Consider the following 21144-nt stretch of genomic DNA (forward strand, 5'->3'; position numbering starts at 1 on the left):
GACAGGGATGGGAGGGAGATGTTTCTGGGGCACGCTTTCACCTGCACATCTCTCAGGTGAGTCAAACATTTGACCCCCAAAAGTTGAGTATGATGGTGAGAGTTCAGGCTGGGAGATAGAGTGTCTGTGTTCAAATCAAGAGACTGCACATCTCAACTCCCATGGTTCTCCTGCATAAAACCCAAGCCAAGCAGTTTATCACTTCCCTGCTGAGTATCCTACTGAGGCCAGCTAAACTCATTCTTTGCTGATGACAACGTTGCTTGTACCAAATGGCTTTGCCATGTAGCCCTTAGCAATGGCCAGAAGGGCTGCTCATCAAACCGCAGAGCAGGGCTTCTGGCGCACACGTTAAGAAGGGGGCTATTCACAAGGTCAGTAGTTCAGAACCCACTAGCTGTTTCTCTGGAGAAAAACTGTGGCTGTGTGCTTCCATAAAGATGCCCAGCCATGGAACCCCCCTGGAGAGGGCCATGATGAGCTGGAGTGAGCTCTACAGGAGTGGGATTTTTTACTGTGGATGTAATCCCACCTGGGCAGAGATTTTCTTTGTGACATTAAAGAGGTTGTACCTTACACCAAACACTTGGCTGATACAAAAGGATTCAATTCAACACTGAAGCAAACCAACTCCAAGGGAAGAAGGCAGCTGCCATGCAGAGAGCTCCAAGGACCACCAACCATGGAGGTTATTGAAGCCAAAACAAGAATACCTCCCACCAGCCCTCAGCCCCCAGGGATGGACAAAAAGAGCCTGCCCATCAAGCTGGTGCACTGGCATGATGCTGTCAGCCTCCGGTGCTGTGAGAACATTGACTTTGGTGTGTTAAAGGCACCCACTTGCGGTATGTTTGTGATGTCAGCGTGTGGAAACTATGGCAAGCCCCCCTCCCTGCCTCACAGCAGCAAAGCCTCCGCATTAAAACCCCATGCCTTCTGTGGCGCTTGCCAGCTGTGAGAGGGCAGGAAATGCCCTTGGCTTTTCTGCTCCTTGTTGCGACCTCCCTCTGAGGCAGGGAGCAGAGGATGTGAGGTTGGAATCTGTTTTGTTTCATCACTACCCTTTGTCATCTCTCTGAACACTGTCATGTGCTCCTCACCAGTGCTTCGCCCTCTCTATCACCAAGCCATGTGCTCTTTAAAACATGCACACACACACACACACACACACACCTAATGTTCACATTTTGAGGCACATTTGTCTTTAATTCACTAATAATAATAATTATTCAAAGCCACTTTACCATCTGCATACACTTAGATCATGGATGACAACTGCCTTCTTAACAACATTTCCCAATGAAATATTCAGCAGCGATTATATTAAGCCTGAAGCTGTTCATCCAGTTTGTGTTAATCAAAACAAAAACAAGAGACGAAGGGATCCAAAAGGACATGTAAGATCATAGACTGAAAGTAGCCCCATCGAGCACCAAAGGCTTGTCCAGAAGGGCAGAGCCACAGGTAAAAGCTACGTCTCTCTGGAGTTGCTGGCATTTAACTAGATGCAAAATGTCAACGCAGGAAATGGCTTGCCCAATGCAAATACTAACAAGGGAGGCATGTGTTCCTGTGTAAATGGAGCTTTAGCCAATCCGGGCCTTCAGGATCCAGCTCCCATCGCAGCATCCATGGGAAGCACCAGGGGAATGTTCCGTTTGCTTATTTTCCCTCTCTTTGCTAAGAAGAAAAAGAGCCTTTGTGGCCTAGTGGCTACAAGTTGGGCTGCTAATTGCTATATCAGCAGTTTGAAACTACCAGCTGCTTTGTGGGAGAAAGATAAGGCATTCTGCTCCCATAAAGAGTTCGAGTCTGAGACACTCACAGGGGCAGTTCTACGCTGCCCTATAAGTTGGCTGTGAGTCAGCATGGATTCGATGGCAGTGAGTTTTCTAAGAGTAAGAAGTATCTAGGGGTGTAAACAGTTAATGAGCTCTGCTATTAAGGGAAAAGTTGTCATTCCCAACCCACTTAGAGGAGCTGTGAAAGAGAAGCCTGGCAATCTTCTTCAGAATCCTCGGCCATTGAAAAGTTTATAGAATGTATTGACCTTGGTTGTTAAATAGATCCAGGTATATGGTGGAGCATACAGGGACCAATGTCAAAAATCTCTGAGACAGATGCAAAAACTGTGAGGGAATGAGTTGTTGAGCCTGGGGGATCAGGACCATCGTCTCTGGGATTTTCAAAGTTCCTGAGCAATCAGGAAAGGGGCAACAGTTGGTCTCTCCCCATCCAGAAGACAGCAGAAGAGGAGAACTGATTGGGCACAATGAATCAATGACTAGTGACTCAAGCAACGATCACCCTCCACCACTGGAGACCAGAAGAACTAGATGGTGCCTAGCTCTCACTATCGACTGCTATGAAAGAGATCACATTAGAAGGGCTTGATTAGAGTAGAAGGGAAATGTGGGGCAAAACTCAAAATCATGATAAAACACCAAGCTTACTGTTTGGATAAAGGCTGGTGAAATTGCAAGACTATGGTGCTTAGTTACCCTGCAGGTCTGGAACTGAACTCATCATGGCTCGATGTTCAACCAAACAATAGACAGGTCTATAATGGGAACAATGACATTAGAGACATACAAATACCGTAGAATAATAGATCACATGAGATCAAAAGACAGCATTCCCCCAAGAACGAAGTTCAAAAAAGTTGAGAATGAAGGAAGCTTGGAGACAAGAAACAAGAAGATGTGGGGGAAGTGATGGTACATTGTGGGAATTGCTATCAATGACATGAAACAAAATGTGTATGCGTTGCTCAATGGCCAGCTGAGCTGCTCTTTAACCTTCACCCAAATCACAATAAAAATGTTTTTAATCAAAGAAAACTTCATGGTTCACTTCTACTCTGACACACACGGGGTGATGAGGAAATAGTGTCAACCGGGTTTGCTGTGGTCCAACCACCAGACATGTGCTTATGGGAGAAAGAGCATGCTGACGCTGGCGATACCGAGCAGGACCAAGATGGTTTTATTTGCCTGCATCATGAAGATGGTAGCCCTGGTGGTGAGATGATTCAGAGCTCAAGTGCTAACCAAGAAGCCACCCAGTTTAAACTCACCCAGCCCTACTGAAGGAGATTTCCCTCCTCAAAGGTGTTGTTGGTTGTTATGTGCCATTGAGGCGATTCTGACTCCCTGTGACGGGAAGGAAAGGCACACTGTGCTATAGTGTAAGGGTTTTCAGCGGCTACTTCCTCTGAAGTGGGCAGTGGAACCCTTCTTTGTATTCTGTTCTTAGCCTGGAAGTTTCCCTGACACCTCTTCACTTCGGGTAACCCTGCTGGCATTTGAAATACCAGTCACGTGGCTTCCAGCATCACAGTAACACACAACTCACCACAGCACCACAAATGGACAGACAACAACAGGATAGGAGTCTTCATGGGAGCAGGCAGTCACGTCTTCACTCTCTCAATGGGGATCAGTGAGTTCAAACTGCCAGTCTCTCTGTTACAGCCACACATGCAACCACTGTGCTGCTAGGTACATTTCCCTAAAATTCTGCCTAGAAAAATCTGTGGAACAGTTCTTCTCTGTCACAGAGGGTCACTGTGAGCCAGGATGGGCTCTGAGACACACAAATGCAACACCATGAAGCCACCTTACTCTGTCCTGCTCTTATTTAACTCTATTCTTTTCTGAGCTATCTTTTCCGTATATTCAGAAGAGACTGGCACTGAGCAGTGTTAATTCCACCAAGGCCAGGAAGGAGATCAAAGAGTCACAAAGGACTATCTCTTTGCTCTCATGCCACTGCACTAAGGAGGCTTGGGTGGCAGCTGGAAGCTGCACATTTCACTCCCTGTCCCTACACTCTTGGCTGAGTCTCCTCAGAGTGAGACTGCCCCTTTACCCAGCTCACTGCATTGGCTGTCTTGCTCTGAAAAGAGAATTCGCACATGTGAGTCTGACTGGGTGACAGATGGGAATCTTAATGCTGCTCTTTGGAATATGAAAGGCCTCGGATCAGAGTGCTGCAGGGGAGTGATGTCTGCAGAAGACCTGCTGGTCTCCCAGTTAGAAAGAAGCCTTCCCCTTTGCCTCAGAGGTGCGTTCACTGTGGGTGGCAAGTCAGATCCTTGGGCTGGCACTCTCAGTAAACAGATCATATGGGCACCTTGAGAAGTGCTTGCTCACTGACCCAGCTCCCGAAGGATGTAAATATACCAACCAGGATGACTAAGGACACCAGTGCCTAGAATGATCACATTCTTTGCATGTGTACAAATGAGGTGGGCAGCCACCTGCGCTGATGGTGGCTGCACAGTGTCTGGAATCACACCTGGCTAGGTGGACCATTGAAAGAGTTGGTGACATGATAATAGGGAGTACACCCCCTTGCCAGTAAAGCTGAGGAAATGGCATTTGAGGAAGCAGGGGCAGCTGGGTCACCAGCATGAAGTCAGCGAGAATGTTGCTTGTGCCTCCTTTGTTCACTGGTGGCTGCTGGCATCTGGGTAGTGAGGACACCATGGCTACTGCCAGAATTCTCCACGGTCCCTGGTTCCACTCTCAAGTCGCTGGCTTCATCACTACCACTGCCATCGAGTTGATTCTGACTCACAGCAACCCAAAAGGACAGAGTAGAACTGCGGCTGGTGGGTCTGGGGGGCTGTGGATCATTATGAGAGCATTTCTATCTCGCAGTAGCTAAAGGGTCCAAAATGCTGGCCTTATGGTTAGCAGCCCAACATAACCCACTTGGTCATGAACCCTTGCCAGCTGATCCAGGGAGTCCATTCCCAAGTGCATATCTAAAAGAATGAAAGACGAGTACCCAGATGGATGCTGCACTAATCACTATGGGCAAAAGGTAAACAATAAGCCAACAATACCCATCAGTAGAAGAATAGAGAAAATATGATCTACACAGAATGGGATATACATATAGTCTGCCACAAGAAAACTAAGGCCTTTGATTCAGACAGACTCTGTAACACAGGTGAACGCAAGACATGTAGTGAAAGACACCAAACACCAAATGCCATGTATTGTGAGTCCATTTAGAGCAAAAATGCTGGACAGGTAAATCCTGTAGAGCCATAGAGTAGATTGGTGGTTTCCCAGGGTGGGGTGGGAGGGGCAATGGGGAATGACTGCTTAATGGCTGCAGGGTCGATGAAAATGTTCTGGAACTGGATGGTGGAAAGCTTTCACAGTGTCCTTAAAACTACTCTTAAAAAGGGGAGAGAAAGAATCTGCAGAAAGCACAGTTCTGATTGACTCACATGAATGCGGTCACCAAGAATTGGAATCCACTAGAATTGGAATAGCAGCTAGACTATTGTTTCCTTGGGAGGTGCTTCCAGGAAGGACCAGTGGAGAAGGGTAATACTGATAGAGCAAAGGGAAGAGGCCGATAAAGAAATGTCATTGAGTAGGTTCCCAGAGACAGTATAAATCCTCTTGTCGTTGTCCCACCCAAAGGCTGAGGGAACTGGAGTGTGGCTCCACCTATCCTCATGTGTCATTGGTTAAAGTGGCATTAGGTCCTGGAGGATGTCAACTCCCCTGTCTGCTCAATGACTGTTCCCTGTGTGGGGAGTTACATGTGCTTCCTGTGAGACCATTGGCATTTATGGGAGTGGTGGGTGCCAAATGCTAATACATGGGCACATTAGCAGCTGCTACAGCAAGTGCTGTACATTTTTAGCTGCTTGAGTGACAGGTGGGCCCTACCTCCTGCCTATATTCAGTGGTAGGGTGTTCAGATGGGGGCATCCGAAAAATAATAAGGCCCTATTCTTTGCAAATAGACATTATTATTATTTTAATCTGTCCCAACCCCCTTTCTTATCTGTCCCTGTGAACTACCTCACTGGCTGAAACATCAGTTCCCTGGGGAAGACATCACATTTCAATACGGTCACAAGGCTGTTTTCATTGGCCCAGTGGAGACACTGACATAAGATGTGTCAACTAGACGCTTTTTCTGGAGCATTTCCAAACAAAAAACGAAAAAGAAAGTCCCGCTTTTGCAAGTGGCCTGGCATCTAAGAAGCATAATTCAGAAGCACATGTCCCGCCACGTGGAGGAGGCAGTGTATGTTGCGAGATTACAGCATGTGCCCTGAGAGACAGACACAAAGAACACAGGAACATGCCAGTGGTGGTCAGGAACCGTCGACAGAGCCAGCTGTCCTCTTGTTCTCCCCACCTTTCCATTTTCCTAGGATTCTCTCTTCCAAGTATTGGTCTCTTTACCTGTTTACAACCAAATGAGCCCCAAATAAGATCCAGATCATAGAAATAGAAGGAGGAAGTTGGATGGAGACTGCAGTTCATACTCCCCGGAAGCCATTCAGACTCCCTGAAAGAAGGAGACACTGTGATGGAATTAGCTCTGGATTCCTGACATTTATTGAGGAATGCTCAGGGAATAAGCACCTGTGGGGGGAATCAAGGAAGGGCACAAGAGGGAAATCTCAACAGAGGTCTCAGCCCTGCCTATGGAGAGTGTCATAGTCAGTGTTCCCTAGAGAAACCAAACCAGTTATATAGCTGTAACTGGAGATATTGATATATCCACCAGGGCTCCTATGGTTAACCACTGCACCGGCCACTCATTGCCATCAAGGTGGACTCAAAGTGACTGTGTAAAACAGTATAGAACTGACCTTTTGGGCGTTGGAGACTGTAACTCTTCAGGAGATTATGAAGCTTCATCTTTCCCTCAAGGAGCCCTTGGTGTTTTCAAACTGATGTCCTTGCTGTTGAATGCCCAAAGGGCCACCCACTACGACACCAGAGCCCCAGAGAGTGAGGCTTATTTCTAGGAATTGGCTCACATAGGGAAATGGCAAGTTCCAAATTCATAGGTCAGGCAACAGCCTAAAGAGCTCTGTAGATGTTCATCCTAAAATCCATAGGTTAGGTGATGGGAAAAGACAAGAATAAGAATGGTCAGAACACACCCTAGGGAAACTCCCTTTCTGCGCTGAAGGCCTTTGGCTGATAGGTTTACCCCTTCCCACATTATGGAAGGTATTCTATTTTGCTTGAGACCAACTCCTTCATAAGAGCAAATAGATGAGGTGAACAAGCGGCCATCTAGCTCAGAAGCAATAAAGCCCACCTGGAAGAAGCACACCAGCCGGTGCGATCATGAGGTGCCAAAGGGACCAGGTATAAGGCATCATGCAAAAAAAAAAAAAGAATATATATATATATATATATATATATATATATATATATATATATATATATATATATATATATATATACCATAGAGAATGAAGGGGGAAGTGCAGAGTGGAGACCAGAGGCCCAAATGTCGACCACTGGAGATCCCCTCATAGAGGGCTTTAGGAGAGGAGATGGGTCAGTCAGGGTGCGATGTATTACCGATGAAGAACACAGCTTTCCCCCAGATCCTGGATGCTTCCTCTCCCCAACTACTAGGATCCAAATTCTACCTTGCAGGACTGGATAGGGCAGAGGCTGTACACTGGTGCATATGGAAGCTGGAGGCACAGGGAATCCAGGGTGGATGATATCATCAGGACCAGGGGTGTGAGGGGTGATACTGGGAGAGTGGAGGGTGAGTGGGTTGGAAAGGGGTAACTGATTACAAGGATCCACATGTGACCTCCTCCCTGGGAGATGGACGGCAGAGAAGGGGGGAAGGGAGTCTCCGGAAAGGGCAAGAGATGACAAAATAACAATCTGTGGATTATCAAGAGCTCATGAGGGATGGGGAGCGGGGACAAAAAAAGAGGACCTGATGCGGAGGGCTTAAGTGGAGAGCAAATGCTTTGAGAGTGATTAGGGCAAAGAATGTACAGATGTGCTTTATAAAATTGATGTATGGATTGTGATAAGAGTGGTATGAGCCCCTAATAAAATGTTTAAAAAACAAGAGCAAATAGATGAATGCTTGTTTGACCAAAAAACTGGGCACCATAGCCTCGCCACATTGATATGCAAAAGGAGCCATCACAGGGAGCTCTGTAACTGGGACCTGGCCAAGTGGTGACCAGTAGCCTGGGACTTTGTAGCCTAATGTGTTGCAGCAAATTGCTTACTAGTTCTCCTCTAGCTATAGTCTTTGTAACGCCTACCAATGACAGGGTGGAACTATGCCACCGAGGGAAGTAGATAGCATGCTAATAATATCAGTAAAGTGCATGGCATCCTCGAAGAGGTGAGACCATTCAAATAAGACCTGTAGACCCCTAATGTGGGGATTGGTCGGTATGGTCATCCTGGGTGAGTTAACTCAGAAACAGAAAGTGGAGTTTCAAGAGCACCGAGAAAGACGAGCCAGCAGTGGAGTGAGCTCTTTGGACCCAGGATTATTACTCTGAGCACCACCTCTGTCCAGGAGACAGAGATCCCTCACACTGGATGCATCAGGAGACACTGAAAAACAGTGGCAGATAAATAGCTCATGGAAGCAGAGGCAGCAGCACCAAGACCCCAGAACAGGGAGCTCGCCAGCACACAGAATGAGAAAGCTGAGTGTTTTGGGTCAAGGCTTCCAGACAAAGCGGGCTGCCTCAACGCACCTATCAGCAGAGCTGAAAGAACTTTGCACACGGTCCCAAGCAGAGCAGAGGTCAAGGAGCTGCAGGGCACAGGCCAAGGACCAGAAAAAGTTCTGCCTCTGGACACCACTGGGAAGAGACTGTCCTGACTGAAGAACTATATCCCCAGTCATTTCTGATCCTGAATTGACACCTGCTAGGTCCCCAATTAACCCCAGAAACATAAGTATTGTTTGCGAGTTCTGTGTGGCCATTGCCACTTAAGGATTATCAAACCCAGCAGAGAAGAAGAGAGTGTCATGGTACGGATGGTTGGTGTCAGAAACTGTGAAAAGAAAGGAGGGTGGAGGCATTTTGATCTCTGTCTCATAGGAATCAGCCTTGGGCTGTTTATCTTGATTTTCCTCCATTGCCTTTTGTGAAGTTACAGGGGGGTCAAATGCCTCCACTATGCCATTTATACCCCTACATTGACAAGTCGTTGGATGAAGGTTAGTTTGGGAAGGAGCAGACCATGGATGAGCTCTCATCAGCTGAGGCAATCCCGATAGGGGCCAGACAGCTGGGACCTTTTCTATCAGTGGCTCTCTCAGCAGCTGGGGAAATCAGTCTCTTGGCCCTGAGAGGAATCTGGGTGACACACTCATCTATGACAATACCCTGAAGAACAAGCTCCCACAAAAACCTGGCTGAGAACTCTCGCCTAGAACACAGGAGTGCATGCCTAGCTAATAATAGCCATTTACTGAAGGCCCTATGATTGGAACTGTGCTACATTTACAGATGGAAAACTAGAGGAAGGGATTTAAGGTGGCTAAGTTAATAAGTGACAGAGACAAGATTCAAACACAAGTTTGAAGCTGGTACTGTTAGCTTTTTTTCCAGGGCTGGGTTTTAGATGAGGCAAATGAGACACTTGTCAGGCACACAAGGTAAAGAGGCCTTCCCTCTCCAGTGTGACTTTCCCCATAAGTCTGAATCATGGGCCTGGTGTGTCTTATTTGCCTTCCCTGAGTCTCAGAACCTGGTCTAGTCTGATTTGCTATTTGGAGGAATAAGCCAGAATGCTCAAGTACTCTGAGTCAAGACCCAATCTCCCCTGGAATTGTTCAGTGGGACTTACCAGCCTCTTCCTTCGTGTTTCACTTTTCTAGAAACCTCCATGGAGGACTAGCTCTCATGAAGAGAGCTTCAAAAAGCTCATGGCAAAATTCCATTATTTTTTCATATCATTTTCCACACGCTTTTGGAAGCTCCCTCCTCATCCCTTTCCACAGTCTTTCTCAAGGAAAGAGACTGTTGCTGGTTGATGTCAGATGCCCGAGTCTGTTTTCTACTCAGAATGCTCTGCACAAACTCTATCAACAAATAACGCAGAGTCAAACGTGCTGTGTGTCTTTAAGTTGATGTCAGCTCATAGTGACCCTACTGGACAGAGTAGAACTGCACCCAAAGGTGTCCTAGGCTGAGATCATTATGGGACCAGCTCATCAGGTCTTTTCCCCTTTAGAGCCCATGGGTAGGTTCAAACTACCAGCCTTTTGTTTAGCCACCCAGTCCTTAGCCATTGTACCACCAGGGCTCTTTAAAACAGGGATTAGGTTGATTAATTTTAAAATCTCCAGGAACATTTGAAAGCTACTTCCCAGAACACCCTTCCCCAGATTGTTGATTAAGACGGGCATTTGGGGACTCATTTCTTTCTCATTTGTGTAAGTGCACTCTATGAGAGGGGTTTCCCTTCATAGATAGGTGATCACATACTATTTTTCCAAATTGAACCACTCTTGGTGGTATAATGGGTTAAGAGTTGGGCTGCTGCTAATGGCAAAGTTAATGGTTCAAACCCACCAGCTACTCCTTGGGAGAAAGATGAGGGTTTTCTGCTCCAGTAAAGATGTGCAATTCTGAAAATCAGCAGAGCCAGTCTATTGTGTCATGTATGAGGTCAACCCCATGGCAGTGGATTTGGTTTTGGTTTTGGTCTGTGGGGGAAGTCCTTACGTCATTCTTTAGTCACATGGAGGAGTCCCTGGGTAGTGCAGTTGGCTAACATACTGGGCTACTAACTCATAGGTTGGAGCTTCAAGCCCAGCCAGAAGTGTCTCTGAAGAAAGGCCTGGTGCTGCATTTCAAACAACAACAACAAAATCAGTTATAGAAAAAAACAACAGAATGTCGTTCTACTCTGGCCCAAAGGAGTCCCTATGAATCAGAGTTAACTTCATGGCAACTGGCATGGGTTTGGTCCATGGGAAAAAAGAACCCTTCATAATTGCCTCCATGCCCAATATTTCCTTTCCTGTATCCCTAGACCACCCCAGCACCCTCAGCATCTTGCCTTATAATTGCCATGGGTCCGTCTGTCTTCCCAATGGGCTAGACCGTGATGCAGCCGCTGCCGACACAGAGGGATTGTGCAGTCCCTGCATGATCTACAGTCCTCATGACATATATCTTGAATGAAGATTAAGTGATCCTCTCTAGAGCTTAGCTCAGGTGAATCCACTACCTCAGCTGGAACCGAAGTGGTGCCAGACCAATGTCTGTTTTTAAAAGATAGAAGGGCATTCCTAATCTTTGTGGAGAAACAGAGAGGATTTAGTGAAATGTTTCTGCAGTTGAGGCTACAGATGATCTGTTGACATGGTCTAAAAGGTTGTAGGTGGTTTAATGTCTCTCGGTACCATCAACTTTGCATTTTGTCCTGACTTAGCAAATTGGTTGGGATTTCGGCTTACTGACAAGGACCTTCAGAAAGAATGTGGTTGCAGGAGCAAGTTTAAGAAAGGAAAGAGCTTTGAAGCAGCCCTCACTGAGTGCCAATCCAAAACTCTGTAACCCAGCACCTCAGAGGGCTTGACCTGGGATGGACTATGGCAGCAGCACCATGAGCCACTTCCTCCAGTGGCCCTGACTGAAGGCTCAGAACCTGCCTCTGATTGGCAGCTGAGAGATACTAGGACCGTCACCTGCCACATCGAATGTATTTCTCCTGGCAGTAAGAAATCCCCAAAGTACACTATGTTCGGGCAATCTTTCCAGCCTACAAGCAGTTGTTGCTTATCTCTGTTAGCTTTGTGCAGGGGAACAATCAGGCTTTGAAATTGAAAGGCTTGCATGCATGTGACCCATGAGGTTAAGAGCCCAACACATAACCACTATATTACCAGGGTTCCTGCCTCTTGAAGGATAGGTAAGCAACAAAAGGACCATTTCTCTTAAAACCTCTGATCTAGAGTGGCACACAACTCCTTCCACTTTTATTCTATTGGCCAAGCCCTTCACTGGCAGGGCAGGGAAGTTTACTCTTTCCTTGGATGTCATCTCATACAAAGGGAAAAGGGAAACATGCTCTATGATCAAATAAGTTTAAAAAAAAGTCAAAATATTCATAGAATCTGCCCAGTGTGGCAAAAGCATGAGCACTCCCATTGTAGAAGAAACACTGCTCTCGGAAACCACACTGTGCCTGGCAAGGGAGGCTGGGAGGATTTATGCTTGCTCACTTTGGCCAAGTCATTAAGCAAGGCTGATCAGTAGAAAAGGAAATCGGGTTTGGTGCGGGGATGTGTCATTGGATATGCAGGCGATTCTCCTTGAGATGTATTGGCCCACAACTTTGGACTCACATACAGCAGTGACCATGAAGATGGCATCGGACCTGGCGACACTTCATTTTCCTATATAGAAAGTTGACACAAGCATCTCCTGGTGGTGTAGTGGGTTACACATTGTGTCCCTAACCTTAAACTCAGCAGTTCGAAAACAGCAGCACTCAGTGAGGGAAAGATGAGGCTTTCTACTCCTGTCAAGAGTTACAGGCTCAGAAACTCATGGGGGCAATTCTCCCCTGTCCTACAAGGTCGCTATGCATCAGCAGTGACTCGATGGCAGGGAGATTAAGTTGATATTACCTATTTTAGAAAACGGTCCTGGTTATTCAATTAAGTAAGGCAGGTGCAGCCCTGTCACACAGGGTTTGTTTAGATAGCACAGTAGTGTCCACTCACTCATTAGCTCAGTGTGTCTGGAACCCCAATGTGTATTACCACATGGGACAATTCAGGTTGAAGACACTGGGGATTCGTTCTTTGTTGAACAAGCCCTGGAATTGCAAGAGTTCTAAAAAGGGGTCAAAGTTCCTATTTTTATAACTCTCTCTCTCACACACACACACACACACACACACACACACACACGGAGAAAGTGGTGAACTTCACAGAACGTAGTGGGGACTTCACAGAAAGGGGGGTTGATAGCAGTGAACAGGGTTGGGATGGGTCTTGTTCTATCCATTTGAAAGTCTCTAGGCTAAACAGAAATGTCCTGGTGGTATAGTAGGTTCGGTGTTGGCCTGCTAACCACCAGGTGAGCAGTTCTGAATCCACCAGTTCCTCCATGGAAAAAAGATGAGGCTTTCTATTTGAGTAAAGAATTATAGTCTCAGAGACTCATTGGGGCATGTTTATTCTTCCCTATAGGGGCGCTGCGAGTCAGAATGAACTCAGTACAGTATGCAAATAACAAGCTGTGCTAATACCATTCCAGAGAGACAGTGGTGTTCCAGGGACATTGGTTTTGCCTGGCCCCTGACCCTGAGGAAACAGGAGGTCTTCAGGTCCTCTCCTGCTGCTCTTCTTTACCATCCTCCCATATCCTCCTCTGCACTCCCAAGTGCTGGGCATGATTTATAAACACAGAAATCCACTTACTCCTTTGGAAAAGTGGTTTACTTCACCCAAAAATTCGGAGAACTGTGTCGTCTCCCTTTCAAAGTAAATTATACGATGAACATACAATATTGATTGCAGGCATGTGGATTCTTAATCCTCAAGTTCCCATGAAACCCTGCTTTCCATGCCAAATCAGCCCATTTCAGCACGCCAGTATTGCCAGGAGAAAGGAGCCTCAGCAGCCACCACTGCTCCGCAGCCTGCTTTTCACAGTCACACGGGGATGTCAGAGTGCCCCACACCTCATGCACTGACTCAATGCTTGCTTGCAGGGGTTGCATTTCGTTAGAGCCCGACAACTTCCGAACATTGGCAAATTCCCTCAACCAAAGGTGGGCAGCGGCCTCAAAATGTCACCAGTCATTAACCACCAGCAGGGTTGCGTTATGCTCGTCAGTGCCATCATGTGCAAGCGGAAAGACAATTCCCACAGGCTGCCAGCTCTGTTTGGGGAGGGAATGCCAAGTGGGGAAGCTGGGGGTCCTCACCCCAGCAGCCACAGTTCCTGGCTCCAGGCCCTGCCCCAGGTTGTGCCAGGACGAAGAGCCTGGACTCTCAGAGACTCCGTAGCTCAATTTCCACTCAGGCTGTGTTGTGTTGTGTTGATCATTCCTTCCCTAGGCTGCCACCCATCTGTCAGTTTGTCATCATGTTGTCATTTGTCTATAGCTGTGATTGCTGTAAGCGGTGTCACCAGCTAAGATTATAACCAGAGCAAGCCACTCTGGACACGCTTCACCAGAGCATCCAAGCTAGGACACACTGGGAAGAAAGACCTGATGATGTACTACTGAAAATGAGTCCATGGAACCCTATGGATCAAAAGAGAATACCGTCCAAACAAGCACTGGAAGAGGAGCACCCTAGGTGGGAATACACTCACACTATTCAGTGGGAGGACTCCCTGGGTAGTGTTTGACTAGCACCCAGGAAGTCGGCAGTTAAATCCCACCCAGAATCCAAGAGGTGCCTAAGGAAGGTAGGCCTGAATATCTGCTTCCAAAAGGTCACAGCCTTAAAAACCCTATGGAACAGTTCTACTCTGAAATGCATGGGGGTCGCTATGAGTCAAAATGGACCGAAAAGCAGCTAATAACAACAACACTGTATAAAGAACAACACTGCAAGTCCTTAGGACAAAATACACAGCAGGCACAATAGCCTCGACCCCACAGAATAGGGCAACTTATTTTCCTTTGTACCAGAGACCGGAACTGTACAACGGAATGAAACCCTGCCTGCTCTTGTGTCATCACCACAGTCGTTGGTCCATGTTGAGCCCAGTGCTGTAGCCACTGTGGACATCCATCTTATCAAGGGTCTTCTTCCCTCTTGCTGCCCCTCTACTTTAACAAGCATTATGTCCTTTCTTAAGAACCAGTCTCTCCTCATAGCATGTCCAATGGATGTGAGATGAAGACTTGCCATCCTCACTTCTAAGGGGCATTCTGGCCGTGCTTCCTCCAAGAGGGATTTGCTTGTTCTTCTGACAGCCCAGATGACTTTCGGTATTGTTTGCACATCATTCACATGCATTGATTCTTCTTCGGTTTTCCTTACTCACTGTCCAGCTCTCACATGCATATTGACCATTGAAACTACTTACCTTGAATTCAGAGCTTAGGGTACACTACTCAAAGCCACATAGCTTGTGAGTGGCTGAAACATGTCTGCTGCCAGGATCTGTCCAATTTATTTTATTGAAACATCATACTCAAAAGGTGCTTTAGGCAAACATATTTTGTCTTTTGACTACATGTCCCAATAATATAACCAGACTCAGACCCTCACATTGTAATGATTCAGGAATATGTCTGAGAGGTAAAAAGACCGCCAACCATATAACTGATGGGAGAATAGGTACTGACTGTCACCTGCAATGCCATTCCTTCAACAAATATTTATTGAGTGTTATTCAAATGACAACTTTTTGCAAAGCTTTAAGAAGACCCAGATGTAGAGAACACAGTCCCTGCTCACAGGAGACTCACAGATACTGCATCAGGGCATTCAGATCAGGGACACCACAGATGGATGCAGAAAGAAAAATCATTAAAAAAAATAGCAACACGCACAGAATCCAGGACAGATAAAATCCTCAGGAAAAGTGATGGGAGTAGCGATACTGTGGTAGCTTTTTAATCTCCCATCATTTTGCATAGGGGTGGAGTCCAGACTGTCACTCAGGCCATAGCCAGTGAGGTCTCAATGTGGGCATGGCCTTCTCTTGAGGATTCTGGCAACTCCTGTATTCTTTCCTGGGGGTGAGAGACACCCATAACTTGATATTCCTGCTGACAAGATACATGGATCTACATTGACGGCAGCCAGAGCCTTGAACGGCGAGGAGTCATGTGGAGACCCATGCCACTTTCCACCTCCACTGGGTCCATAAGACATTCCACCGACTGCCCTGTGATCTTCCAGCACTTGGTGTCATTGCATGTGTTGCATAAGTCTGAAAAAATTTACACGCTGTTATCGGATATATGGGTTAATTTCGTACTTATGGACGTGGTCTGGACTGGGCTGGGATGTTTTCTTAATATACAATTATTCTTCTATATAAAGCTTTTTTAAGACACATGAGTGTTTATGAATGTGCTTCTCTAGTCAACTCGAACTGACTCAGATACCATGAGGGCACAGGGTGGCTGTGTAGGGAAGGGGAGGGAAAGGGAACTGATAACAATGATGGATTTAGAACACACACACACACACACAGCCTAGGGGCCGAATAACAGAAATATGGGTAGAGGGACACAGAAGACGGTGTGTATAAAGATATTAATTTATATATAATTTAGTAAGGGTGTGAGGGTTGAGGAAAGAGGGAAAAAACAGGAGGTGATATCAAAGGGGTCGAATAGAATGATAGTGTTTAGAAAATGATGGTGGCAGCATATGTACAAACTCGCTTGATCTAATTGATTTATGGATTGTTATATTATCTGTCAGAGCCCCCATTAAAATGTGTTCTTTTTTTCGATAACAACATAAACTCACTGCCATGGAGTCAATTTTGACTCAGTATAGAACACCCCCTGTGGTTTCCTCCCTTGCTATTCTTTAAGGAAACAGAAAGCGTTTGCTTTCCCCTGCAGAGTGGCTTGTGGTTTCAATTACTGACTTTGAGGTTAGCAGGCACCATAGCACCATGATTCCTAAGGATGCTGATAGAAAGGGAGAACCTTGTGGAATGTAATTTAAAATTCTTTAATTATCTAGACATACTTAACTGGAAGAGTCCCAGAGACTATGACCCTGAGTTACTCTTCAAACCTTGAATTGAAACTGTCCCCTGAAGTCATCTTTAAACTAAATAACAATTTAGCTCTTAAAGGATTGCATCCTTGAGTATTGCAGTCTTTAAAAAATCAGCACAAAACTAAATGGGTTACAGATAATTCAAAATATGTGTGAGAGGGTTGTGGCAGAGAGATTAAGTAAAAAGAAAGGAAACACCTTGAATAGAAAGAACAAGAATGTTAATTCAATATGAAGAGTGTGACCAATGTCACTGAACATTGTGTCCAAAAAGGGTTGAAATGGAACAGATTTTGCTTTGTATGTTTTCACATATCAAAATTAAATATTAGTAGAAAAAAAGAGAGACTCGCATCTGTTTGAGGCAGACTACCAAATACTGGGTTATATATAATGCTAAGTATTGAATATTATCCCATTTTCATATGGCAAGTATGGAAAGCCAAGGATGGAGTGAGGCATTCACAGGGGAGATGGCATTTGAATGATCCGGGAATATGGCTAAAGAAGATGCTCATTCCCGAGTGTTTCCACTGGGCTCGCAAACACATCAGCAAATGAATGTCAAATAACCCGTCTCACCCTCTAACTCAGAGCTGTGCAACCGAACTCTCTTCTATGATGAAAATGTTCCAGAGCAGTGATCCTCAACCTGTGGGTCGCGACCCCCATGGGGGGGGAGGGGTCGAACAATGCTTTCACAGGGGTCATCCGATTCATCACAGTAGCAATATTATAGTTATGAAGTAGCAACAAAAATAATTTTATAGTTGGGGGTAGCACCACACATGAGGAACTATATGAAAGTGTCACAACATTAGGAAGGTTGAAAACCACTGTTCTAAAGGCATGACATCCAAACCTGTAGCTACTACATTTTCTCAGGAAAGACCAGTCCATGGAAAGGGACATCATGCTCGGTAAAACTGAAGGTCCACAAGAAGAGACTGACCATCAAGGAGATGGGCTGACACCATGGCTGCAACAATGGACTCCAACCTAACAACCATGGCAAGATTTGGCACAAGATCAGGCAGTGTCCTCAAAGTAACATCCTTGATCTTCAGTCTTTTTAAAAGATCTGTTGTAGCACATTTAGCCAATGCAGCGTGTCATTTGATGTCTTGACTAATGCTTCCTTGAGCATTGATCTGGCTTAGGGTTTAAAAATTCCCCTTGGCTTCTCAATCATACAGGAGGCCCACACAGTGATCATCTTTCCTCACTACAGAGTGTCACGCCCCACTCACATTGGTCTCCTTGCTGTTCCAGGAAGAAGCTTGGAGAACCCAATCACAAGGCCTTTTGCACTGACTGTCTCCTACCTGGAACACTTTCCCCACCGCCAGATGGCCACTCCTGTGTCTTCCTGCCTTATTCAAGTTCTGCATTGTCAATGAGATCTTCCTTGGCTGCGATGCACTACTTGCCCCAAGTTTCCCATCCAGCGCAGTTTAGTGAGAAAAATCTCACTGCTACCTGCAAGGGTGGGAGCCTGGGCACTGGCATCTCAGAGAATGGAGCATAATCAGAACAGAAATGAGACCCTACCTCTCATGCTAAAAGGCTGCTAACTGCAAGGTCTAAACCACCACACAACCAGCCACTTCTCAGGAGAAAGGCTGAAAGTTAGTCTCAGAAACCTACAGGGGAAGTTCTACCCTGTCTTATAGGGTCATTATGAATCAGTATCAACTCTATGGCAGTAAATTTGCATTTGGGGGGGCGCGTTCTAAGGAGCTCTGGGTCACATACCCTGATCAATCCAACTGGCAGCTGCATCAGCTGGCTAAGGCTTCAAAAGACTGAGTACATGACCCAGGGCTCAGTGCTGTTGGCAGAAACTTGTGGGGGGTCAGAAGGACTTGAGGTGATGGTGTCCTTCTCAGTGGCCTCAGATAATCTTCTCCCCGGTCTGGGCATCAGCATCTTCTTTGCAAAATGGGATGATTGCAATAGAGAACCACTAAATTCCTACATGCCTGAGCAACCAGGAAGCAATTGTGAATCCTGGAGAGGACCAAAGACTATGCTGGTGGCTCTGCAAATCTTGGGAAGCCTGGATCCGATGCGGCTGGAACTGTCCACTGCGAGGCACCAAGAATCCCGAGAGCTGTGGTTCAGGTCTCCCCCTTGCCTGTGTACCATGGAAGATTTAATAAATGTTCTCCTCATGCTACCTTTAGGATCCTTGGTGGCAAAGTGGCAAAATCCCTTCACATTGGCCTGCTAACTGCAGGGTTGGCAGTTCAAACGCACCTGCTGCATTCCTGTAGAAAGGGCAGCTTTCAACTCCCACAAAGAATTGTTGTTTCAGAAATCCACAAGGACAGTTGTATCCTGTAACTATGGGTCAGAACTGGCACAATAGCAGTGCGTGATTGAGCTTTAAACTACATTTGAGACTGGGGTCTATTTTGAATTCCCCTACCTGTCTGTCCATTGGGTGTCATGGGAAGAAAGTAGATAGGAGAAAAAAGGGTAGGAGGCAGTGAGGGAGGAGGGTAGAATGTACTGGAATAACACATTCTGGCAGAAAATTGTGTGTATGTGTGTGTGTGCGTGTTCTATTGTAATTCACACAGAGTATGGGTGGGGGAGGGAACTGAAAAAGTAATTATCCATGAAAAAGAAAATTTTTTTTCTTTGGTGATTTTCCTTTTGTTGAGCTAAGGGATGGAGAATGTACTGCATAGGCGTGACCAGCCACTAGACCGGTGTGCTGTTAACACACCCTCCTGCCTTTGCATACTGGGGGCCTCTCTGTAAACAGAAGTGACTTGTGACTTCTGATTTCCTGGGGCTCTAAAGAGAACCCGAGAATAGAAGTTTTAAATCGTGAACAAAGGGGAGACAAAGGGTTAATGAGAGGACAGAAGTTTGAAGTTTCATTTGATGAACACAGCGCCAGCATCCAAGAAACATGCCAAAGGCTGAACTCTGCCCAGAAGTAATGAATGAGCACTGCCTTTAGCCCGTGTCCTCACTCTCCCCGTCTCCTGCACTCCAAGCCAGCCTCACTAAGAGTAGTCAAAGGTGACATGATGGTCCTTTCATCTCTCTCTGACCCCTCACACTGCCTTCACCTCTATCCAAGTTGCTTCATCCTTCCCCCTTCTCCCTGATCTTCCTCTTTGAAAGATCTAATTCACACTAACTGGTAAAAGTCAGTTAGCACACAAGAGAGGAGACATCTCCTTCCTCAGCCTATACTGCAGAAAAGGAAACTCGGGCTTGTGCTCATTTGCCCAAATGGCAAAGGTCCCATCAGGGGCAGGGCCATGATGTGAAAATTCAAGCAAGCAGCCCCAGAGCCAGAGCTCCCAACCCTCATCCACTGCAGTTCAAGTTCATGGGGTGAAGTGGTGAAACGCTAACCAGAAACTGAGAGTCAATGTAGATACCCAAGGCTTACTTGCCAGGGCACTCACTCACTGTCATTGAGTCAATGCTGACTCATAACAACCCTATAGGACAGGGTAGAATTCCCCTGTGAGTTACTGAGGATGTATCTCTTTATAGGAATAGAAAGCCCCATCTTTCCCTTGTGGCGTGGCACATTATTAGATAGAAAGACTTAAAAGATTGGTCCAGGGCCTTCAAACTGAGGCAATCAAGGCCAGACTCATAACAATGGCCCCTGTGCTGTCCTCGCTTAGGTGAGCTCCATCAAGGATACATCTAGGCAGGCCCTTGGAGGGGGATGGATGGAGAGGAGTGCAGGCAATCTATTTTGTAAGGCATTTTCCGCAAGGGTAAGATGATCTACATTCTTGGCTAATTATCAAAAGGAATTCAATGGAGGCTTAATCAAACTGGGGAGGCAGCAAATGGACAGAGTTGTCACTGTCATCAGCAATGCAAACCTTAAACCCAACTCAGTGCCACAGAGTGGATTCTGGTTACAGTGACCCTTTAAAGGGAGGTGGAATGGCCCCTTGTGGATTTCGGAGACTATAACTCTTACCAAGATTGGAAACCTTGTTTTTCTCCTCAGGGGTGACTTGTAATTCTGAACTGCTGACCTTGCAGTTAGCAGTCCAATCTGTAACCACTATGCCACCCGCCTTTTGCAAACTGGAGTGCTCACAATTTAAGTTCTAATACAATTATACATGGTTACATTATCAGCAAATTCTATCATTCCGGGAGATGCGCAAATTGCTCGGACCCCGACCAATGGGGCAGCCTGGGTTCTTGTACACTGGTGTTTCCTGGGTTCAGACCCCAGAAAGCTCAGATCCCTCCTGCTTCCCCTCAAACTCCTCTGCCCAGTGCTGACCCCAGGAACCCCAGGGATGCTCACCCTGCTTGGAGTCAGGTGAATGGATTTGGTTCACGACCCAGTCAGAAGTTGAAGTCCTTCCTTGTCATGCTTCAATGTGCAAGACACTAGTACCAGATTTCTAGCTCCCTAGACTGGACTGTATTTCTCTGTGGCAAATCTTTGTTCTGAAACAGAAGAGGAGGCAATGTTGAAAAAGGCATATCACTTTCTTGGCCTGTACTTCTTGCGCTAAATAGTGACCACCCCCACCACCTGGGATCAAAATCCTGCTCAAAGCTGAGGGTTTGCATTAAACAAGGGTCCACTCTATCTTTGCAGAGCAATTTTACTAATTTCCCAAATATCATGAT

The sequence above is a fragment of the Tenrec ecaudatus genome, unplaced genomic scaffold (genome assembly GCF_050624435.1).
Source record: "Tenrec ecaudatus isolate mTenEca1 unplaced genomic scaffold, mTenEca1.hap1 Scaffold_448, whole genome shotgun sequence".
NCBI lineage: Eukaryota > Metazoa > Chordata > Mammalia > Afrosoricida > Tenrecidae > Tenrec > Tenrec ecaudatus.